Source organism: Schistocerca cancellata, chromosome 1 (assembly GCF_023864275.1).
Source record: "Schistocerca cancellata isolate TAMUIC-IGC-003103 chromosome 1, iqSchCanc2.1, whole genome shotgun sequence".
NCBI lineage: Eukaryota > Metazoa > Arthropoda > Insecta > Orthoptera > Acrididae > Schistocerca > Schistocerca cancellata.
The window spans coordinates 572208797-572234598 of record NC_064626.1 but is presented as its reverse complement, the minus strand read 5'-3'; positions in this window follow the sequence as shown (position 1 = coordinate 572234598).

Below are 25802 nucleotides of genomic sequence, written 5' to 3'. Positions count from 1 at the left end.
AATGCGAAATCTGCAATCTATTTTCGATGTTCTAATTTTCTTTCCTGTACTCCCTTTTTCTTCATAAATTCAATAACAGCGAGATTTAAATCGAAAAATCGTTCCAGGCATGCCCCTTGACTTAAGCAAGGTACTTTGCGATAATATACGAATTCTCCATACTCTTCGCCCATTTCCATTGACAACTGTTGCAACTGAATGTGGAATAACGGGTGCGACTTCAGATATTCTACTATTCGTATCACCAATTTCTTTAAGTGCTCCATGCCTCTAAATTTAGTATAAAGTGCTTGTTGATGTTCAGAACAATGAATTCCGACTGTCGATCGTTGTAATTTTTTGCTCTTCCATAGTCATCTAAAATTTTAAATTCTTTCTGCATGGTACCGTACTGTCGTTCAGTAGTAAATAAGCATTACCCATCGCTTATGAGAATTGACAATTTTCACCCCTCCCTTCTGGCATTCCCATTCATTTTAAAGAATTGTGGCGGTAGATCGCTAGATTGCCTCTTACGTGCAAGCAGCCACTGGGTCTGCGAACGTCTCTCATACCACGAACAAACAGCGCTGACACCTCAATTCCGCTGAACTCAGAGAGTTGTGTCGACCGCATGAGGCCGCACTGCAGTGCTAAACGACATGTCGCACTGTTCCGGGTACTCACGAGAAGGACCGAGTAAAGCCGAGTGACAGCCTGGGTCTTGGTCCACACACGCTGCGCACGTGAAGTCTGGGGCCGGCCCTGGTGTAGTCGATCCGTTTACTGATTTAACATAATCCGTAAACTTCTTAGGATTTTCTGTGTCGTAAAATACTCTTGAACTTCATCCACTGATGTACAACATTGTCAGTGCTGAAGATCAAATTTTCATGTTCACTACTCAAGTAAACTGAAATATGTTTGTTGTCCGTTTTGCTAAGGAGAAATATCTTCCTGCCTTTATTTAGATTGCTATTTACAATCGGATTCAGTGATACTATAGCGGCCTGATGATCACTGATTCCTCGTTCTATGTTGAGTGTATAAGTTCATGCCTGTTGGTAGTGTCCGATAAAACATTCGTCTTCGGCCACGGCCGGCCAGTGTGGCCGAGTGGTTCTAGGCGCTTCAATCTTGAACCGCGCGACCGCTACGGTCGCAGGTTCGAAGCCTGCCTCGGGCATGGATGTGTGTGATGTCCTTAGGTTAGTTAGGTTTAAGTAGTTCTAAGTTCTGGGGGACTGATGATCTCAAATGTTAAGTCCCATAGTGCTCAGAGCCATTTGAACCATTTGAGCTTCGGCCACATTCGGCCAAAAATCCCACTCTCAGCCAAACCTTCGGCTTCGGCCAAAATATGCTGAAGTTTTGCCCAAAGCCGATGGTTTCTGGCAAGCGTCGAAACTGAACTAACCGTTAGTACTGCGCATGCGTAATGACCACCTGACAAACTGCAAAAGTCGTGATGCTTTAACATACTTGCCATGGACTGCAGTACACCGTGTTGCGTCGGTCGCCCGCCATCGCCAGTAAAGACAAGCTCGTATGCGAATTACACTCCTGGAAATGGAAAAAATAACACATTGATACCGGTGTGTCAGACCCACCATACTTGCTCCGGACACTGCGAGAGGGCTGTACAAGCAATGATCACACGCACGGCACAGCGGACACACCAGGAACCGCGGTGTTGGCCGTCGAATGGCGCTAGCTGCGCAGCATTTGTGCACCGCCGCCGTCAGTGTCAGCCAGTTTGCCGTGGCATACGGAGCTCCATCGCAGTCTTTAACACTGGTAGCATGCCGCGACAGCGTGGACGTGAACCGTATGTGCAGTTGACGGACTTTGAGCGAGGGCGTATAGTGGGCATGCGTGAGGCCCGGTGGACATACCGCCGAATTGCTCAACACGTGGGGCGTGAGGTCTCCACAGTACATCGATGTTGTCGCCAGTGGTCGGCGGAAGGTGCACGTGCCCGTCGACCTGGGACCGGACCGCAGCGACGCACGGATGCACGCCAAGACCGTAGGATCCTACGCAGTGCCGTAGGGGACCGCACCGCCACTTCCCAGCAAATTAGGGACACTGTTGCTCCTGGGGTATCGGCGAGGACCATTCGCAACCGTCTCCATGAAGCTGGGCTACGGTCCCGCACACCGTTAGGCCGTCTTCCGCTCACGCCCCAACATCGTGCAGCCCGCCTCCAGTGGTGTCGCGACAGGCGTGAATGGAGGGACGAATGGAGACGTGTCGTCTTCAGCGATGAGAGTCGCTTCTGCCTTGGTGCCAATGATGGTCGTATGCGTGTTTGGCGCCGTGCAGGTGAGCGCCACAATCAGGACTGCATACGATCGAGGCACACAGGGCCAACACCCGGCATCATGGTGTGGGGAGCGATCTCCTACACTGGCCATACACCACTGGTGATCGTCGAGGGGACACTGAATAGTGCACGGTACATCCAAACCGTCATCGAACCCATCGTTCTACCATTCCTAGACCGGCAAGGGAACTTGCTGTTCCAACAGGACAATGCACGTCCGCATGTATCCCGTGCCACCCAACGTGCTCTAGAAGGTGTAAGTCAACTACCCTGGCCAGCAAGATCTCCGGATCTGTCCCCCATTGAGCATGTTTGGGACTGGATGAAGCGTCGTCTCGCGCGGTCTGCACGTCCAGCACGAACGCTGGTCCAACTGAGGCGCCAGGTGGAAATGGCATGGCAAGCCGTTCCACAGGACTACATCCAGCATCTCTACGATCGTCTCCATGGGAGAATAGCAGCCTGCATTGCTGCGAAAGGTGGATATACACTGTACTAGTGCCGACATTGTGCATGCTCTGTTGCCTGTGTCTATGTGCCTGTGGTTCTGTCAGTGTGATCATGTGATGTATCTGACCCCAGGAATGTGTCAATAAAGTTTCCCCATCCTGGGACAATGAATTCACGGTGTTCTTATTTCAATTTCCAGGAGTGTAGATTACCTACTTTGGTGTTTTAACATATGGTTGCGACAATTTTTATCTGCCCGAGAAGAAGAGAAGATTAAGTTTTTGAAAAGTATATAAGAAAAAACGTAAGTATTGTTTTTACAATAATTATTATGTTATTTACTTCTCAACAGTACTTCAAGTGTTATTTATTTTTTAATATCTGTTCTTCTTGGAATGTAATGAGCAGAACTAAAAAATTAATATACACATCCATATTAGAGAGTGTGGTTCTGTATGGAACGGAGACCTGAACAGTTAACCTGAAGCACATTAAAAAATTACAAGCACTAGAGATGGACTTCTGGAGAAGAACAGCAAGAATCTCCAGGGAAGAGAAGATAAGGAACACCGAAATAACAAGGAGAATGGAAATAAAAGAAAGAATATATGACGTAATGGATAGGAAGAAATTACAGTGGTACGGGCATGTACGACGAATGGAGAAAACCAGAATACCAAAATTGATACTTGAGTGGGAACAGGAGGGGAGAAGAATAAGAGGACGACCTCTGACCACCTGGCTCCAGAATGTACATCACACAATGAGGAGAACGGGCGCAGGGGAAGAGGACACACAAGATCGAAACACCTGGAGGAATATTTTGAAAATATAGTTTAAGAACGTTTATTCTTTGTATAGCAATTTCCAAGTAAATTATTATGTTGGAGTTAAGCCTATGTAACGAGGGAAAGCTCAAAATAATAAAAATAATAATATCTGTTCTTAATGTTATGGTTTTGGTGATAAGTATCACTATACCTCGTAAAGTTTTTCTGGTTCCCTGAGTTCCCTCAGTTCTTCTTGGAGCTCATGGAAAGAATCCGGAATCTACCGTAGGTCTAAGCACAGCTGCCAGCGAATGCGATTTGCAGTGTGCGACACTGTAATGAACAGACATTCAGTGTGCAGTGGACATTTAGTGAGTGCGCTTGACTTGTCAATGATTATATTCGTTCTGAGTATTGAAATAACACTGTGCAACAATGAAAATGTAAATCGAATGAAAATAGCCGATTCCTGTCAATTCTAATGTGTTGGTCGCGAATATCACAAAGACAATTCAAAATTAGCTCTAGTTTTCATTTTACACTGTTTTATTACGGTGAGAGAATTATAGACGGGTTTTTATGTTAAGTTTAAAATCAGATATTATAATGGTTTGTCAAAGTCATAATAACTATAATAACTAGTAACAATGGATTATATTATTGTCCTTGATCTTACTTGTGTGCAATATTTTAGATATAAACATTTTGATACCAATTTTAGTGATTTTTTTGTCTCTCTCCTCTTCAACTTCAGTGGCTTCATTAATGCATGTAATAATGTTTGCACATTTATTTCCAGATTAAGTATCAGTTGTTCAAGTTGACTGCTACTGAAGTGAACAACAATGCCACGAGTTTGTGTTAACTGTGCTAACATATTTTGCTAAATGTGTGGAGAAGTAACATTTGCTTCACAAAAACAGCAAATAACTGCATTGATTAAAAAAGCTTACATTTGTTATTTTGGATGCAAAATAAGTGATCAAGATAAACCCTGGGCTCCACATGTGATCTGCAACACTCTTGTCAGCAACCTCAGGAATTGGATGCATGGCAAAGGACGTTCAATGCCCTTTGCAGTGTCCATTATCTAGCGTGAGCCAACTAACCATGTCAATGACTTCTGCTTTTGTATGGTTCCTCCTATCAAGAAGGAAATTCTAAGAAGAAGAAGCGGACAGTGATCTATCCGAACAATTCATCTGCCATACGTCATGTTCTACATGGGGAAGGATTGCCAATACCTTAACCACCAACAGAGTACGAGATTACTTCTGATGGGGATTCTAAATGTCCTGAACTATGTACATCACAAGATCCAGAGTTCCTTCCAAATATATCAGCAACTGATGATCCACAAAAATGGTCTCAAATTGAGTTAAGTGATTTCATTAGAGATTTGGAGCTCTCTAAAGCTAAGGCTGAGATTTTAGCATCAGGATTGCAGCAGCGCAATTTTCTGGAAAGCAATGTAAATGTTTCTTTCTGCCACAGAAGAGAGCCACAATTCACTCCTTTTTTTAACATGCAAGATAGTCTTGTAGCATGTGTAGACATAAATTGTCTAATGAAGGCTCTCAGAATTAATTACAACCCTGATGAGTGGAGACTCTTTATTTATTCGTCAAAGTTGGGCTTAAAAGTAGTGCTATTACATGTTGGTAATGAGCTTCCTTCTATTGCAGTTGAGAATAGTCTACATATGAAAGAGTCATAACAAAACATGAAAATTTTACTAGAAGCCATCAAGTATAATGACTTTCAGTGACAGATTTGTGGTGACTTGAAAGTGGTTACAATGCTATTGGGTATGCAGTTACGGTACACTAAATATTGCTGCTTTGTCTGTGAATGGGATAGCCAAGCCCGTGCATCTTATTATAGTAAACGTGAATGGCCCACCAGAAAATCTCTTCAACCAGGTATAAAGAACATTACGAGTGAACCTCTAGTAAACCCTAAAAAGATTCTGCTCCAGCCCTTGCACATCAAGTTGGGTGTCATGAAAAACTTTGATAAGGGAATGAGCAAAGATGGTCACACGTTTAAGTACTTAAGGCAAAAATTCCCTTACTTAAGTGATGCCAAAGTAAAGGCAGGCATCTTTGTAGGCCCACAGATTGGAGAGCTTTTTGGAGACCACACTTTTGATGGAATCATACAAGGTGAAGGGAAGCATGCATGGGAATGTTTTAAGACAGTTTGTTTACAATTATTAGGGAACATACAAGCAATAAATTACAAGGAGATTGTAGATAACATGTTGTCATCTTATGCAAAACTTGATTGCAACATGTCATTGAAAATGCATTTCTTACATAGTCATCTTGACTTCTTCCCCAAAGATTGTGGTGCAGTAAGTGATGAACAAGGGGAGCGATTTCATCAAGATATTACCACATTTGAGAAGGCATCTGCCTGAAAGTGGAACTCTACTATTTTAGCAGATTACTGTTGGACTGCCATAAGGGATGTTTCTGAGTATGTGTACAAACGTCAAGCCAAGCGAAAACGGTCATCTTCTGAATTTATCTCTGAACAAAATATGTACAATAATTGTATATACTGCACATTTGGACATTTAACATTTGTAACCCTTTATGTACATTTGTAACCACTTACTTCATATATTTTCTTTTGTGCTTTACATAGTTCTGGTACAAAGTAGACTTACAAAGCATTTTCATTCATGTAATATTATCATCTATTTTTTCTTAATATTTTACTTTTGTACTTCCAGAATGGAACTGATATTTATCAATGCATAACACATAACATAATTCAAGTAATTATTCACTTAAAATTTGTTATGCTGAATCTTGGAACATGAATGCATACTTAGTTAATGAGTTATTTATACAAAAATGTAGATTAATTTTTAAATAAATTAGAGCTAAATATTTATGAAGATGTTGATTTTGTATCATTTGATACTGAAATAAACATAACTAACTAAAACCATGCAATTTATACACTTTCACTTCAAATTTATTGTTCAGTGTAATTATTTCCATGGTTTTAAGTGTGTCACTCATTGAATAGTTGTGCCTCAGGATAATTTACTTTTTTACATGTTACACATTCGTTGATATAAATATGTACCACATCTTATAGTTATGCTTTCATGAAACCTGTTTTTGAAACTTTCGAGCTGTTTACACCACTGCAAGCGAGGACTTCTAAGTGCAAACATCGCGCTTGTCGGCAATACTGCGAGGAAGCCATACTCTTGTAAGGCAGCGACATTTGTTTTCATCAGCCCTGGCCGCGTATCCCCCTCAACTCAGGAAACTAGAAAAACTTTGCAAGGCATATTTGTTAGGTTTATATGCGTGCGATATATATCGAAGTTAGATACGGCAATTCGATTGTGTCAACTCCATCATATTTGCTTGTTACCGACAACGATGGCAGAGGAAGAACAATATTTGAAAGACTGTGTGTGTCTTCTTTTTGGAATTTTTTACAAACATTTCTCAAAATGTACCCTGTTTAACCTTTACCAGGAAAATATACATATTAGTATTTGTACCGTTGCGATTTTTCACGCCGATATAAGGTTAAGTTATGCAGCTATTTTGCGCGACTTTTTAAAATTTTTTTGGTTCAACTAATCTCATAAATGACTCTTCCTAATCGCTACCAGAAAGTATGTATGTCAGTATTCTAAATGCTACGACTTTCTGCGTTGCTGGCGCTCGTTGTTGGCAATCGATATTCACAGGTGTTTGATGCATATCGCACACAGAGGGGCACGTGGCTCGCACTGACACGCGATAACTTCACAGTTATTCATTATTCTTTACACTTCCTTACCTATTTTTCAATTAAAGGTCAAAGATATTTATGTCTTGGTGTTGGCCCTGATACTACAGAAACAACGATTTGTGCCGCTTTTTGGAACCATAATTTTCGATTTGTTGCGACATGTATTCATCACTCTTATGCAATCATCAGTAGGCAATATTTAATTTTTGAAAATAAATGCATTTGTATGTACGAGCTGCTCAAAATATTCTTCTTGTGTCCCTTTACATTCAAGCATTAGAAGGTTAGGATCTTTCATCATTGTTGTCTTTAGGAACGAAGAGTTTTCTGCAAACTAACGAAAAAAAATGTTAATTTTAAACCGAAGAGCATTTATTTAGTTAGAAGAGGGCTCATATCTGACAAATACGTCAGGTGTTGCGTATTCTACTGCTCTATATACTTGAGGAACCAAAATAAGAAGTTCTGTTTTTCTTCAGCTTTACATACTTATGTGTTGAAGACGGTAGATGCTCGAATGTTATACCTTTCTGTTCAGTCAGGTAGTTTGAGCAGTACGTGAAATGGCGTACTTGTCGGTCTCACAAAGTTTCTTTTTGAGAAAAAACTGTGTACTTTGTTTCAGCAGCGTTGATTGCTGTTTGTGAGAATTTTAGGACAAACAATAAATTCGCAAGACATGCAGGTACCTCCTGGGACAACGGGAAGTCCGGAAAAGTAATACTTACTTACTTACTTACTTACTTACTGCATTGGCCACACAAACGACAGTCGGTCTTCGGCCTCACCAGTCAACCTCCTCCAGCGTCCTCAGTCCATGTCTTCTTCTTCAGATTCCCCAGCGTACTCATATTTTCTCTGACCTGATCAATCCATCAGAGTTGTGGTCTTCCCCATAGTCTTTTGCCTCTAATATCTTCCTCCACTACCTGATGATCTGGCCTTCTCGACGCATTACATGTCTATACCACTGCAGTCTTCTTTCTTTGATCACTGCTACGATGTCCATCGGGGTTGTACAGCTCCTGCAATCCACAGTTCTTCTTTTCCTCCATTCATCTTCATCCTTCACTGGCCCAAAAATCTGTCTGAGGATGGCATTCTCAAATGTCAGGAGTTTTCTTTCCATCTTTTGGGTGCTGGTTCAGGTCTCTGCTCCATATAAGACTACAGGTTGTATTATCGCCTTGTAGATCTTGGTCTTTGAGGATCTCGATAGAAGCTGAGACTTATTCGTACGGTAATTTCCTGGTCTCTCTCGTTCCTTTCATTGAGTGTAGCCCCAAGATATTTAAAGTCTTTTACCCTTTCAAAGTCTTTGCCCTCCACCTTCAGGGGTCTGTCATCATTTTCTCTGTCAACTATGAGGTATTTTATCTTATCCATATTCAACTTCAAGCCTGCTCTCATTGCCTTTTCCATTAATGTTCTTCTCATCTGAACCAGGTCTTGCTCTTTCTCTGCTATTAAAACTACATCATTCGCACAGGCCAGGGTGTTGATCCTTATTCCCAGCTGTATTCCTGTCTCTAGGCTTCCTACCTTTCTCAGGGATCTCTCCAGTACCAGGTTAAACAGGAGATGGGAGAGGCAGTCTCCTTGTCGCACTCCAGTCCTCACCTTGAACTTCTTTTATGTTCCCATTTACTTTCACCACGCATGCTGTCTCCTGGGTGCATATCTGTGTCAGTTTTGAGTTTTCTGGGAACTTGAGTCCTTTCGAGTTCTTGCCATATTGCTTGGCTATTCAGACTATTATACGCTTTTTGGAAGTCCGGAAAAAGGCAGTGAACATTTTTTCGGAATTCCCAGCTCTTTGACAGCACTTGCCGTATTGTATGTAAATGGTCTACATTTCACTTTCCCTTTCTGAAACCGGCTTGTTGGAATCCCAGTGCTTTCTCGACATGTGGTGTTAGTCGCTTCAGTAGCAACATGTTCAAGATCTTATAAGCTGTACACAGTAGTGTGATTCCTCTATAGTTTCTACATCTCATATAGTCTCCTTCCTTTAGCATAGGGCAGATGACAGACTCCTTCCATTAGGTGGTATGCTTTACTTCTTCCAAATTAAGCAGATTAAGTGGTATAGTCTCGCTTGTAGAGTAGCTCTTCCCTCCTTCAGCATCTCTGCAGGTATGCCATCTATTCCTGGTGCCTTCCCACTCTTCATCAGTTTTATGGTCGCTCTTACCTCTTCCATACTTGTTACTACCCCAATTGTACAGTATCTCTGTTTTCTATATACGATTCTTCTTCTTCATTTTCTGTTGTAGCACTCATGGTGTTTACATCCACATTCAGGAGGTTTTCGAAGTAGTTTCTCCGTTGCTCGATAGCTTTATTTCACCTGTGACTATCTCTCCTTCTTGACCTCTGATCATGTCAATCCTTGGATTGTATCCTTTCTTGAAGAACCTAACTATCCTGCAAAAGTCTCTTGTATTTCCTACTGTCCAGTCTTCTTCTGCTAGTTTTATTTTACTGTTTTATTTTACTGTTTTGTTTCACTGTTTTACTGTTTATGCTTTTCTGTTCGAAGGACTTGTCTCGCTTCTCTAGCTGCTTCCGTGTATCCCATCCTTGTTCTTTCATCCTGTTCGTTTGTCAGCCATAACAGTTTCGCTGCTTTTCTCTTGGTGATAGCATCTCTACACCTATCATTAAACCATACTCTGCTCTTCCTCCTTTTCTCCATTGGTTTCAGCACCTCACTTGCAGGTCTTTTAAACCTGTCTTGGTTTTCGACCATAACTTTTCAATATCATCTTTGTCTTCTTCTTCTTCTATGGAAGCAAACCTGTTTCCTATTTCAAGTGCATATCTTTCCTTAATATGGTTCTCTTTCAACAGGTCTGCATTTATTTTCTGGCCTGCTTCTCTTCTCCTGCTGTTAAGGCTTTCTGTCCTCTCCTATATGGTTGTCACCACAAGGTAATGGTCTGATCCTACTTCTGCACCTCCTTGGGATTTTATATTCTGGATAACACTTCTGTGTCTGGCATCCACAAGTATGTGGTCTATTTGGTTCTGAGTCTTTTGGTTAGGTGACTTCCATGTTATCTTATGGATGCCTTTGTGAGCAAAATAGGTACTCATTCTTAAGTTTTTTGAAGCTGCCAGATTGCCTAATCTCATTCCATTGTTGTTAGAGGAATCATGCAGACTGTGAAGACCAGCGTAAGGTCTCAAAATATCTTCTCTTCCTACTTTAGCATTGGCATCACCAAGGAAAACCCTCAATTGTGTGATGGTGCATCTTCATACACTGATTCTAGGTCTTCGTAGAAACCGTCTTTTTCACTGTCATCTTTATCTTCTGTAGCTGCATGGAATGAATTTGTTGTAGAATTTTCCTTTTATTCTTATCCAGCATGATATGTCCCCTTACTCTATTGGCTATTGAAAAGCCCACTCCAAAATGATGTTTACCTTCTTTATTTCCACTGTATAAGTAGCTATACCACTTTTCTTTATGCATTCCTTCTCCAGACCATCCCATTTCTTGCAGTGCCACTATGTCTAGCCAGTACTTATTCAGTTCTTCATTAAAGACCTTCACCTTTCCAGGTGAGAATATTGTTTTTACATTCCAAGTGCCACACTTCACTCTATGTTCGTTCTGTGATCTGCTGGGGTCGTTTCCATTGTTCCATACCGAATCCGTGGCTATTTCTCGGTGTTTCGTAACAATCATCTTTTTTATGGTGTGGGGGTGTTGGCCCCACGCCCAACTCCCAACTTGGAGAACATCCCATTTAGTCCGGATCATCACCTTTGACCTATCTGGTATGGGAGACCCTACTAGTAGCAAAGCCACCCTCAGCCTAGCTCTCAGGATCATCTGACCACGCAAGCCCCACCACCACGACAAAGTAAGAACACCATGAGGGGCCGGAAAAGTAATAATAATAAAAAAATATATTAGAAACAGTAAGAAATTAACTTCTCAAGTCCCCAAGAAATCAGTAATTTTAGAGAAGTTGAAAACAGCGCACAAGATTTTCTGCTTTTTGTTCTAGTAAGAATAACTTCGCCGTTGCGAATTTCCTTGCATTTATTAATCAGTATTTTAGTGTATAGCTTACTAAAAAAGGTAGTGGAAAATCCACATCGTAGACCGCATTGCCTGACGCGAAGCGAACATACGGAAATCCGTGTAGTCGACGAATACGGTCTAAAGCACTGTGACCACCCAATCAGCCGAAGATATAGGTCGACGTCTGTTGAATATAATCTGACGTCCGATGTCAGTGGCACTGTGATCATAACTTTATACGTGAGGTTGTGAGTTCGAATCCCGTGGATAAATGGGGGTGTGATGAGCACTGGCATTTATAACAGTAGAATGGATTTTTGTATGTATTTAAGTATGTTTATTACGCTGTCTAGTCGCCGTAGAAAAAGCTTCAGCTTAATTTTGAGCTAGAGATGGTTGGTGCAGTTGTTGAAAGATTTATTTGTTTAGTATCTTATCTTTCAGGTACATAATGGCTTCTATGAGACTAAATCCCACCTGGGAACATTTTTGGAAAAACAGTGGTAAAGCAACTTTTAAAGTATCTAGGATATCACTGTCTCTTTGAAGTGCCTTACCTAAAAAACATGACAAATATTTAAAAATCATTTGTCAAAACTTCATAAGAGTGAATGGGCAGCTTTTTGTAAGACAAATGAAAAACACTAGAATTTGATCAAAAAAGAACCAAAGACATTTAACTCTTTGCAAAACAAAAAGGCAGTTAAACAGTCTACTTTAACTGGTATAATGGAGAAAAAAGTAGCTCCGCCGTGGCTTGACAGTCATCCGGTATCGTTACGAATCGATAAAAGTATTATGGATCTTATTATCGTCGACATGCTACCAAACGACGTTATTGAAGGAGATGCAGTTCGTAGGCTCAATTTGACTGACCCTGACACTCCATCCAGGTAAAGGAAAGGTCTGGGAAATAGTTTGGAACGACTTTAATGGCAACGGCTTACGAAAAAGTAAAAGCAAAAGTCATACTGCATTTAGAAAAGGCTGAAAGACTCAGCTTTACCACTGACATCTGGAGTAATCCACCAAAGACGTTCTCATTGCTGAGTTGCACAGCCCACTTCATTAAAGGCCCCAATAGGAAAAAGTTATACTGTAAGTCAGTGTCTCGGAACAAGATCACATAGGGCAGCATATTTCAGAGACTCTTAACAAAATTATTGGCAAATTTAATTTAACAAATAAGATCCACACGGGTATCTGCAACAATGGTTTTAATACGCAAGCGGCCATATGTTCTGGAAACTTTGCTTATATTAGATGCTTAGCTCATACGCTGCAGCTTGTTATTCATGATATTATTTTAAAAGATGGTGCTGTAAGGGATATAATAAAAATATGTCGCAAAATTGCACGACGTTTTAGAAGAAGCGAACAAGCCTCCCGATATTTAAACAAGTTTCAAGAAACATGCGACCTACCTAAACACGTTTTGATTCTTGATATCGAAACCCGCTCGAACAGCACTTATTTAATGTTGGAAACACTCGTTGAACAAAAAACTTCTATTATTTCATACATGGCAGAACGCGGTAGGATAATAGATGTGGCCGAGCAGTTCTAGGTGCCTCAGTCTGGAACCGCGTGACCGCTACGGTCGCAGGTTCGAATCCTGCCTCGGGCATGGATGTGTGTGATGTCCTTAGGTTAGTTAGGTTTAAGTAGTTCTAAGTTCTAGGAGACTGATGACCTCAGATGTTAAGTCCCATAGCGCTCAGAGCCATTTGAACCATTTGATAATAGACGCAACTGTAGGAGAATGGGTACAAATAAGCCTCTGTATAACAGTACTTAAGTGCTTTCATTAAGCAACACTGAATATTTAAAGCGAATCTTCATCAGTATCTATAGTAATACCATTGACCGTCATTCTTAATTCAAAACTCACCGCAAAAGATGAAGGTCCTGAAAGTGTACAACTGCTCAAGATCCACTTGTGCGAGTCTGCTGATAGATTTTCTTACGCAAGAAATACTCCGGATTTATTGATTGCAATTCTAATAGATCCCCGTTTTAAAACGAAGTATATAACTAGAAAAAGCGAAGACTGAAATTTCATTGCTACGACAAAATGAGTCACTGTCAAGTCAAATAGCTCGTCTGGACATAGATGTTGATGAGCCTAGACCTTTCTGTTCAACGTCATATCCAGATATCGAAATCGCATACCCAAAAAATGATGACGATTTATGGGATTCACATGATAAACTTGCATTATCTGTCACAAGTGGCAACAAGCTGGATTTGGAACATCACTGTCCTCCTTTTTGAAGAACATCTAACATGTTTTTAAAAGAACCTTTGCTTCTGAGGAATACTGACGTTTATGAATACTAGGCTTCTAGTCCATATACATATCAACGCCCAATAACACTTAAATGTTTATCTGCTCCTCCTACTAGTGTTCCCGGTGAAGAATTGTTCAGCGCAGCGGGAAAGATATGTGTGGAGAGGCGATCTAACTTGATTGGTGGAAATGTGAACAAATTATTATTTTTAGCTTACAGCATTAAACTGTTAACTTCGGTTATTAATTCTTTTTCATTGATCGATATCAAAACGCTAATGGAAAATTAAGATTCATTTGCCTATTATTATGCGTTCTTCCAGTTGTAATTGTTCAAGTACTTTTTTAAGTAAATAAATACTACAACTGACTTTTTTTCCAAGTGTTGTTATTTCTGATGGACTGCAAGGTAATTTTAATCATCTCGTTAAATTGTTTATATAATATTTTTAAAAAATAATTATTTTATTCACATTTTACCAGTCTTGAACGAAATTTCTTGGGGCTATTACACGCAGTAGGTACTGGGAGATGAAGAAGCTTGCACAGTATAGAGTAGCATGGAGAGCTGCATCAAACCAGTCTCAGAACTGAAGACCACAACAACAACAACAACAACGTTATACCTTTGGCGATAGCTGATAAATCGGCTTCGGCCAGAAACACTACTTATCAGTGACCAGGAAATCTAATAAGTTATTTTCACGAGGCAGGTCTGCCATTGGTTGTTCAAGGTAACTGAAGACTTATGCTTTATACCGTGGTGGAGGACAGTCAATGAGAAACCCAGTTATTACTGGTAAACATGGTATGTGATTCGCTAATGACAACTTCACCAGAATGTCTGCAAGGAAATAGTGGTAGGTGCCAAAAACATGGCAGCCAGAAACAGTAAAGACTGGAGTGTTCGTATAAGGAAATTGCTTTTCAGGAAAGATTTGTAGAAATCCCAGGATGGTGTGGATAACTACGACTCAGACAAATATACTGAATACGTTCCTGAATGCAAATGCATTACTAAAGTTGTTGCTAATCAGGGAAAACTGAATACACTACTGGCCATTAAAATTGCTACACCACGAAGATGACGTGCTACAGACGCGAAATTTAACCGACAGGAAGAAGATGCTGTGATATGCAAATGATTAGCTTTTCAGAGCATTCACACAAGGTGGGCGCCGGTGGCGACACCTACAACTTGCTGACATGAGGAAAGTTTCCAACCGATTTCTCATACACAAGCAGCAGTCGACCGGCCTTGCCTGGTGAAACGTTGCTGTGATGCCTCGTGTAAGGAGGAGAAATACCATCACGTTTCCGACTTTGATAAAGGTCGGATTGTAGCCTATCGCGATTGCGGTTTATCGTATCACGACATTGCTGTTCGCTTTGGTCGAGATCCAATGACTGTTAGCAGCATATGGAATCGGTGGGTTCAGGAGGGTAATACGGAACGCCGTGCTGGATCCCAACGGCCTCGTATCACTAGCAGTCGAGATGACAGGCATATTATCCGCATGGCTGTGACGGATCGTGCAGCCACGTCTCGATCCCTGAGTCAACAGATGGGACGGTTTGCAAGACAACAACCATTTGCACGAGCAGTTCGACGACGTTTGCATCAGCATGGACTATCAGCTCGGAGACCATGGCTGCGGTTATCCTTGACGCTGCATCACAGATGCACCCTGCACCCTGCGATGGTGTACTCAACGACGAACCTGAGTGCACGAATGGCAAAATGTCATTTTTTCGGATGAATCCAAGTTCTGTTTACAGCATAATGATGGTCGCATCCGTGTTTGGCAACATCGCGGTGAACGCACATTGGAAGCTTGTATTCGTCATCGCCATACTGGCGTATCACCTGGTGTGATGGTACGAGGTGCCATTGGTTACACGTCTCGGTCACCTCTTGTTCGCATTGACGGCACTTTGGACAGTGGACGTTATATTTCAGATGTGCTACGATCCGTGGCTCTACCATTCATTCGATCCCTGCGAAAAACCTACATTTCAGCAGGATAGTGCACGACCGCATGTTGCAGGTCCTGTACGGGCCTTTCTGGATACAGAAAATGTCCGACTGTTGCCCTGGCCAGCACATTCTTCAGATCTCTCACCAATTGCAAACGTCTGGTCAATGGTGGCCGAGCAACTGGCTCGTCACAATACGCCAGTCACTACTCTTGATGAACTGTGGTATCGTGTTGAAGCTGCATCGGCAGCTGTACCTGTACACGCCATCCAAGCTCTGTTTGACTCAATACTCTGGCGTATCAAGGCCGTTATTACGGCCAGAGGTGGTTGTTCTGGGTACTGATTTCTCAGGATCTATATACCCAAATTGCGTGAAAATGTAATCACATGTCAGTTCTAGTATAATATATTTATTGGTCCAATGAATACCCGTTTATCATCTGCATTTCTTCTTGGTGTAGCAATTTTAGTGGCCAGTAGTGTAATTGTTTAAGCAAATAAACAATGATGTGTCCCATACGATAGTCCATATGAATTTCTGTGACAGTGTGATGGCAGAAATGGTAGGGGCCGTCCTTAACATTTTATACGTGCTGTAGTAAGGCGAAAAAAAATTAATTTTGTATTAGGCTGAATCATAGATTAATTTTGTTGTGTTATGCTTTACTATTGCACAAATTGATAATGCAAATGCTCCTATCATAAACGAAACTAGTTGGGCCTTTTAAATTTGCACTTTTGAGAGGCGTCACAGTAAAGTTTCATACACTCGCGCAGCATGTAAACAATTGTAAATCAATTCAAACCCATGTTAAGTGCACTCAGTTTGCAAGTAAACAATGGTAATTACGAATTGCCATATTTTTAAGAATAAAATTTTGGACAGAACTACCCATTTTAAAAATGTGCTGTTACGCAAGAAATATTTGATAGCAATGACTTATCTGAATAGAAAAATCTCAATGGATGTACTTGAAATATCTTATCTATGAGATTTTTTAAAACTTTACTGAGCAATTTCCCAAAACCGCCAACTTACCCCTTACCATATGTACAGTCGAGTTCTCAATTGTCAGATAAGGCATCTGAGATAATTTCAAGTTTCCTGGTTTCTATAACGAGCCTTCATCACTTGAGTCTTCCGGTCAGTATCTGGTAAGTAGAGATCTTCCCTAAAACTACAACGTGACCAGAAAATTTAAGTGAAGTTTTCTCCAAGTTTCCACTCAAAATGTTCCGCAACGGTTACTCCTGACGCAGGTGATCTGTTGCGTTTCAAGACCTTCAGCACCTAACTTCGCGCTTCCAGTCTATACTTAATGAGAACACATTGCCTCAACGCGAATAGAGTCAACGGGTCACTTCGCCTGCAAACAGAAAGCCGTTTATGGAATATGTGAAACGCTATAACTTCTCACGCTGTATTCCGTTTAACGACACAGCTCTAAAGTCGCTTGTCGCTGGATTCCCGCCCACAATGGCAATGCTCCGCATTGAATCTGAGAACCTCATTTCGGATAAGACTCAAAATGCCTGCGAAGTACTATCGCGCAAGCACCAGATTCAATATTCAGTGTCGCGGATTCCACACGTCATGTCGCGGACACACTTGAGTTGCATCCCAGACGCAGTTCTGTGACAATGAGTCGCAGTTTTGCGTCCCAGTGCGCCATAGTGTTAAGAATACTGCGCGTATGCTTTTATTATCTCCGTTTATCTCTTCCTTTTCTGTAAACATATGGTTGTACCACCTGACTAGTTCTTCTCTTTCATTTGCCAGGTAATACATATCCCAATGTTGACATTCTTGTAAAGCTTATGATGAACGTAGTACAGTACTATTAGTTATATTGACTTTGAGATTACGTCCAGACGCAGCTAAATATGGCATTAGCAGCACGTAAAGGTGTATATACTTCCGGCTACTGAAACTGCTTCAAAATAAATTGAGGCGAAATGTGTACGGCAGAATATAAGCAACCTTAAGTAAGTTGTAAATAGACGTAACCCCAAACTCTCAATTCAATAAACATTAGTTAATTATATTCTTGAATCATAATGTTACATTTTACCGACTTTTTTTTTTAGAAATTCTCTTAAGTACTTGTATGTTAGACAGCTTTTATTTATTTCAGGAGCCATGCCACGTAGAAAAAGTGATCGTGCTAAGACATTTTTCTGCAATAGGGCTTTACTACGATAGGAGATAAAACTTGAAAGTTGCGTGTTCAACAGTACTTTCGTTTCATTCGTACTATTGTTTTCTTTAAATCCTGAAATCATATTCATATTCATTTCGCAGAGATATCCTGCTATTGGTATCGATACGTCATGCAACCTCTTTGAGCTATCTCGTCGCGAAAAACCAATGTACATAAACTTCTCACCTCTGGCGAGTTCAGATTGTATAACATTACGGCTATGGCATCTTTAGATATATGAAAGAATTTTTTTGAATTTTTTAAAAACGATTAAAATCTACTAAACACTTTTTATAGTCGAATTAACTGTTTGTAGTTCCACTATTACAAAATCATATACATCCAGTTAACCGCCCTCTCACGTGTATACATCTATGATGAAATACGATGTGATCTAGAAGGTATAATAATGAGAAAAATAAGGCAATAACCCAGAAAGGCAAGGGAATAAATACTCACATAACTAATTTGACATTGTTTCGTTAAAAATCCACGATACCCCAATATTTGGATGACGTTCCAATTGTAAGAACCGCCTAATTTGGATAGTTACATGATGAACATCAAGAATTCCAATGAGTATCAGTTGCAGGCACTGTACATGAACACTGGGAGCCGCAGGTATTGACCTAGAAAACGTGTTGAAGTAAGACCACGGAAGAAAATCATACAGAATGACTCCATGTTAGGACAGAAACATGTACAAACTCACCAGTGATGAAAATTCAACATGTGCCAGCAAAATCCACATGTTGGAGATGTGACTCCGATTCAGGTAGGAAGGCCAGGCCACCAAACACCCTTGTTGACATAGTGCGATTGAAACCATTGGCGCGCAGAATGCTCGAGAGGAGAGGCCGATAAGAAGTACTATGGAAATATGCTGCTATAGGGTGCAAAGATAGAGACAGAAGAAACATAGTTACCTACCAACCAAGGCTGAGAACCGCTACAAAATATATCAAGGAGGAAAAAGGCAGTGAGTAACATAACAAATGCATGGCGTTTAGATTGATTCAGCCAATCAGCTGCGAGAGCAGTTGAATGGGCCAGGTCACCCACGAAGTCTGAATAGACTAGACATGTTATGGATGCCGATAAGTTGTTATCTGATAGGAACTGCTGTTTGCAGTTGAAGATTTTGGGAGATCATTATTATTAATACACAGTGTCTAAGATATATCAATTGGGGGTTTTACACTTTAATTTGCTATATTTCACATGCTGATTTGGTGACCAACTATGAGTGTGGATATGCAGTCAGAAGTGGGACAAGAGCGGTGTGGTCCCACTCTGAATTGTTGCCAAATTTATTCAACATGGCGAATCCAAGATGGCGGCCTAAGATATGGCAATGTTACAATGACGTCTTGGTGGGTAGTTCAACTTTTGGTGGGAATATAGGTCAACTGGGCTACCTCAACGAACCTAACCCCTCCCCTCACTCAGAAAATGGCGGGAAAATCAAATTTTGATGGAAAAAGGTCACTTGCGCTATCTCCACTAACCTAAGAAAACGGCAGGAAAACAAGTCACTTGGGCTACCTCCACTAACCTAAGTCACCCAACGGCCCCATCTTCCTTGTAATTGGTCGGAAAACGACTCAACCTGTGCTGGGCTGCTGGATAGGATGGATGTAAGTCTTCATTTTGCAGCCATGCTTTGTTTAAACAATTTGAGGCAGTAGCTCCATTCAGTGTGTTCACCATGAGGTCCAGAGCCCTACCGACCTAGTACACAGTACTGCCACCAGAGGGAGCTATCATCCCACAGCAGTCTGGGGGAGGGAGGGAAATGGTGGGAAAAGAACGCAGCCTGTGGTGGGCTGCTGGAGAGAGGAAGGAGTGTACTTTATTTATTTTGAAACAACTTATTTAGGGACGTGTTTCACATACTTTATTTATTACACTGATACAAAACACTTGCCCTGACATGCTGGGGGTCACAGTAACTAGTCTACAGACCTTCGAATTATTCGTAAATCCCGAAATAATGCAGTACACTGATGTACAGACACGAAAACAACACGTAAATTTTCAAAATGATGCATGTATAATGCTGTGCAAACACACTCACTAATTGTAAACTGTGGAAATAACGCATTGCCCAGCCTACAGACCTGCAAACTACTCGTAACTCACCGAAATAATGCAGTTCACTGATATGCAGACATGGAAACAACTCGTAAATTGTCAAGGTAATGCATGTAAAATGCTCTTCAGACACACTCACTAATTATAAGCTGTCGAAATAATGCACACAATTTACTTACAGACAGATTTCACATACTCTATTTATTGCACTGTTGCAAAACATGCACACAGGCGTGCTTGGGGTCACAGTAAATAGTCTACAGACCTTCAAACTACTCGTAAATAACCAAAATAATGCAGTATACTGATGTGCAGTGTTTCAGACAATGACACAGGTTCACAAGGAGTGTCAGTTGTGACTTACAGTATAGTCAGTGGGATATGGTCATCCTCCTACAGTACAAGTGATTAAACTTTAAACTGGTCTGTGCAGTGCATCCATACCTGTATATTTAATAGGATCACTACGTGTGCTCAATGATCAAACATGTATGTGGCCAGTTTCTTAGGACAATTCTGTGTGGGGGTGCATAGCACACTACAGCATCGGTGGCCTGTGGGGGAGGGGGGGAGGGATGATTCACGTTTCCTGCTAACGGCAGGATCCATCTGGATGGAAAGGCCTGTTGGGATACAGGCATGTGGCTGACTTACACGTGTCGTCCTGTAGACGACGGAATAGCGAAATAATACTTAGTATGTTTTGGACAGCTTTCGTGATCATGTGGAAATTTGAGAAGATTCAATATGGACGTGTGTTAGCTCTGGACCATTATTCCCTCCCATGTTAATAGTCTGGTTGACTGCTTCTGCACATTTCGCGCCATTATTTAGTTGAGATAACGTAGATTGTGTTGTGTGCATCTATCAGGTGAAAGATGGATGGAAGACACATTTGCCGATTCTCTAGACATGAGAAACACCTTAGTTGACTTTTCTCTATTTTTTTCGAGTTTTCATGTAAAAGTCTTTGCAGACAGGATACGTTTCTAGTTACTCAGTGGTTTACAGCACGCTCCACCTGGCTAATGTTTCGAGTTCCTACAGAAATAATTTCGAGTCTACATCTTCAGAATTATAGTGTGCGACCGATACTGCAATGCAAGCAATATTGCTGTGTGGTATCGCGTAAATGATATAATATTGTAGCAAACCATGTGGTCTTGTAATTCCAGAGTCTGGAGATGTGTGTAGAAAGCAAGTAAGCAAGCAGGTCGGGGTCAGAAACAGTAACGTCTTTGTTCCAAGAGAAAGCGAGACCGACTTTGTACAAGAAGTTGGAGAGTGGCTTTAGTCCACTGAGGGGACTCTGGTCACACATCGGAAGCTGATGACTGCGGTGGATGACTGCCCAAGCTTGCAGGAAATATTTAGTGCTGTGAGGAGTATATACAGTGTATGTGCTTATGCTGTCTGTCTTCGTAGTATAGGTACGAGTGTCTAGCGGTTTATATCTGTACACATGATGTAAAAGGGAGTTATTTTTTATGGTGCAGGATACGAATTGTGTTTACTAAATTGATATGCCACGTGGAGACTGGTTTCGCCCTGAAATATTCAAGCTTCTGTACTCAGTGGCAAAGCAGTGTGGTTGTGCAAAAGTCTTTCCATATTTGACGATCTGTAAGACATTTTTGCAGGGTTGAACTGTCATTGCAATATGGCGATCTGTACAAACTAGTTTTCCCACTGAAAGTCTCATCTGCAGAAAGAAAAAGGCGGACATTGCTTCCTCACCAGCAGCATCAGTAATGTAGCAGACAAATTCATTAAGAGTCAGTCAGCATGCTACATTCATTCACAAGACATCCTTTGTGCTGGGACATAGAAGCCTCTACACAGTAGAGAGAACGTTTGTGTTTCAGAGATGTTTGTTGAAAGCAGGACTTAACGATTTCCAGGTAACACGTGATGGACGGGGTGCCACGTTAGGACCATCACGAGGAATGCATTTGGCGTTATTCTGGTCTATTTTCGTAAACAGGTTCTATTAGGACAATAATTGCCATGCAGACAAGCTGAGACATCACGAAAGCTCTTACAAAAGCAACCGTTAGCTATTTCTGTGGCACTTTACAATTTTCGAGAGGTAGACTTGGCGCTTATTTACGTAGCCTTGTGATGTCAGTATAACGCTGAAAACCTGTTAGCTGCGCCTGCAATGGTGAGTCGCTATGGGAATATTTTGGGGGCGTTGCATCAGCCACACTGGACAATTAAACACGTGCATGGCTAGAGGCACCTCACATGTCCCGTTAGGATTGCTATGAACAATGAATCCTGAGCTATTCTAGGAAGCATTGCAACACATTTCTATAGCGTGTTCAGAGAGAGAGACTTGACTGTTATTTACATAGACATGTGATGTCAGTAAAAAATTGAGAGCGTTTTATCTGCACCTATAATGGTGAGTCACTCAGCAATTAGGTCTTCACTGGACCGCAGGAAAAGAGGCATCGCAGTAGCAATGGTAAACATGTGCGTGTGGCCCAGAGGTTTCTTGCATATGGGACGGCGTGAGTGGGCCGCCCGGCATGTGCGACTTGGGAGTTCTGTGGGGGGAGGGGGGGCGGGGCTGTTTTCTGATATGTCACGGTTGACCAGAGTTCGAAAGCGTTTTTTACGTGCAAAGAGTGTTTGTGCACTGCATTATTTTCGGCTGTTTAAGCATTGTGTTACACATGCATTATCTTTTAACAATTTGTGAGTTGTTTTCGTGACTCTTGCATTATTTTGTGAACAGGTGTGCAGGCTGTGCAATGCATTATTTCTACAGTTTACAATTAGCAAACATGTTTGAACAGCATTATGCATGCATTATTTTGAAAATTTACGAGTTGTTTTTGTGTCTGTACATCAGTGTACTGCATTATTTCGGCTATTTACTAGTAGTTTGCAGGTCTGTAGACTAGTTATTGTGACCTCAAGCATGTCAGGGCAAGTGTTTTGTATCAGTGCAATAAATAAAGTATGTGAAATACGTCCCTAAATAAATTGTTCCAAAATATAGTACACTCCTTCCTCTCTCCAGCAGCCCACCACAGGCTGAGTTTTTTTCCCGCCATTTCCTCCCCCCCCCCCCAGACCACCATGGGACGATAGCTCCATCTGGTGGCAGTACTATGTACTAGGTCAGTAAGGCTCTGGGCCTCATGGTGGACACACTGAATGGAGCTACGGCATCAAATTGTTTAAATAAAGCATGGCTGCAAAATAAATACTTATATCCACGATATCTAGCAGCCCAGCACAGGCTGAGTCGTTTTCCCACCAATTACAAGGAAGATGTGATGGTCGGATGACTTAGGTTAGCGGAGGTAGCTCAAGTGACCTATTTTCCCACCATTTTCTTAGATTAGTGGAGGTAGCCCAAGTGACCTTTTTTCTGCCAAAATTCGAACTTCCCGCCATTTTCTGAGGGAGGGAAGGGATTAATGTTAGTTGAGGTAGCCCAATTGACCTATCTTCCCATCAAAATTTGAACTTCCATTCATGTAGACGTGTACTATAAATCCCATGTGGCATATATCTATGGTTCGTTTCTTTTACCGGCCCCGGTGGCCGTGCAGTTCTAGGCGCTGCAGTCCGGAACTGCGGGACTGCTACGGTCACAGGTTCGAATCCTGCCTCGGGCATGGAAGTGTGTAATGTCCTTAGATTAGTTAGGTTTAAGTAGTTCTAAGTTCTAGGGGACTGATGACCTAAGATGTTAAATCCCATAGTGCTCAGAGCCATTTGAACCATTTTTTCGTTTCTTCTGAGGTTAACACAGAGTATTAATTTAGTGGCTCAAATGGCTCTGAGCACTATGGGACTCAACTGCTGTGGTCATAAGTCCCCTAGAACTTAGAACTACTTAAACCTAACTAACCTAAGGACAGCACACAACACCCAGCCATCACGAGGCAGAGAAAATCCCTGACCCCGCCGGGAATCGAACCCGGGAACCCGTGCGTGGGAAGCGAGAACGCTACCCCACGATTAATTTAGTGTTGTAGTTAGCTTTTTTGCATTCCTCAGTCCTTCCTTCAACGAATTAGTAATAAATATCCCGCTCTCTACACATATAACCTCAAGGTATTGAGAGGTGAGTTTTGCCGGTTTTTCTGGGACGGAAATTTGCTGTAGGTAATTTTTGTAATACACTCCTGGAAATGGAAAAAAGAACACATTGACACCGGTGTGTCAGACCCACCATACTTGCTCCGGACACTGCGAGAGGGCTGTACAAGCAATGATCACACGCACAGCACAGCGGACACACCAGGAACCGCGGTGTTGGCCGTCGAATGGCGCTAGCTGCGCAGCATTTGTGCACCGCCGCCGTCAGTGTCAGCCAGTTTGCCGTGGCATACGGAGCCCCATCGCAGTCTTTAACACTGGTAGCATGCCGCGACAGCGTGGACGTGAACCGTATGTGCAGTTGACGGACTTTGAGCGAGGGCGTATAGTGGGCATGCGGGAGGCCGGGTGGACGTACCGCCGAATTGCTCAACACGTGGGGCGTGAGGTCTCCACAGTACATCGATGTTGTCGCCAGTGGTCGGTGGAAGGTGCACGTGCCCGTCGACCTGGGACCGGACCACAGCGACGCACGGATGCACGCCAAGACCGTAGGATCCTACGCAGTGCCGTAGGGGACCGCACCGCCACTTCCCAGCAAATTAGGGACACTGTTGCTCCTGGGGTATCGGCGAGGGCCATTCGCAACCGTCTCCATGAAGCTGGGCTACGGTCCCGCACACCGTTAGGCCGTCTTCCGCTCACGCTCCAACATCGTGCAGCCCGCCTCCAGTGGTGTCGCGACAGACGTGAATGGAGGGACGAATGGAGACGTGTCGTCTTCAGCGATGAGAGTCGCTTCTGCCTTGGTGCCAATGATGGTCGTATGCGTGTTTGGGGCCGTGCAGGTGAGCGCCACAATCAGGACTGCATACGACCGAGGCACACAGGGCCAATACCCAGCATCATGGTGTGGGGAGCGATCTCCTACACTGGCCGTACACCACTGGTGATCGTCGAGGGGACACTGAATAGTGCACGGTACATCCAAACCGTCATCGAACCCATCGTTCTACCATTCCTAGACCGGCAAGGGAACTTGCTGTTCCAACAGGACAATGCACGTCCGCATGTATCCCGTGCCACCCAACGTGCTCTAGAAGGTGTAAGTCAACTACCCTGGCCAGCAAGATCTCCGGATCTGTCCCCCATTGAGCATGTTTGGGACTGGATGAAGCGTCGTCTCACGCGGTCTGCACGTCCAGCACGAACGCTGGTCCAACTGAGGCGCCAGGTGGAAATGGCATGGCAAGCCGTTCCACAGGACTACATCCAGCATCTCTACGATCGTCTCCATGGGAGAATAGCAGCCTGCATTGCTGCGAAAGGTGGATATACACTGTACTAGTGTCGACATTGTGCATGCTCTGTTGCCTGTGTCTATGTGCCTGTGGTTCTGTCAGTGTGATCATGTGATGTATCTGACCCCAGGAATGTGTCAATAAAGTTTCCCCTTCCTGGGACAATGAATTCACGGTGTTCTTATTTCAATTTCCAGGAGTGTATATACACTCTTGGAAATTGAAATAAGAACACCGTTAATTCATTGTCCCAGGATGGGGAAACTTTATTGACACATTCCTGGGGTCAGATACATCACATGATCACACTGACAGAACCACAGGCACATAGACACAGGCAACAGAGCATGCACAATGTCGGCACTAGTACAGTGTATATCCACCTTTCGCAGCAATGCAGGCTGCTATTCTCCCATGGAGACGATCGTAGAGATGCTGGATGTAGTCCTGTGGAACGGCTTGCCATGCCATTTCCACCTGGCGCCTCAGTTGGACCAGCGTTCGTGCTGGACGTGCAGACCGCGTGAGACGACGCTTCATCC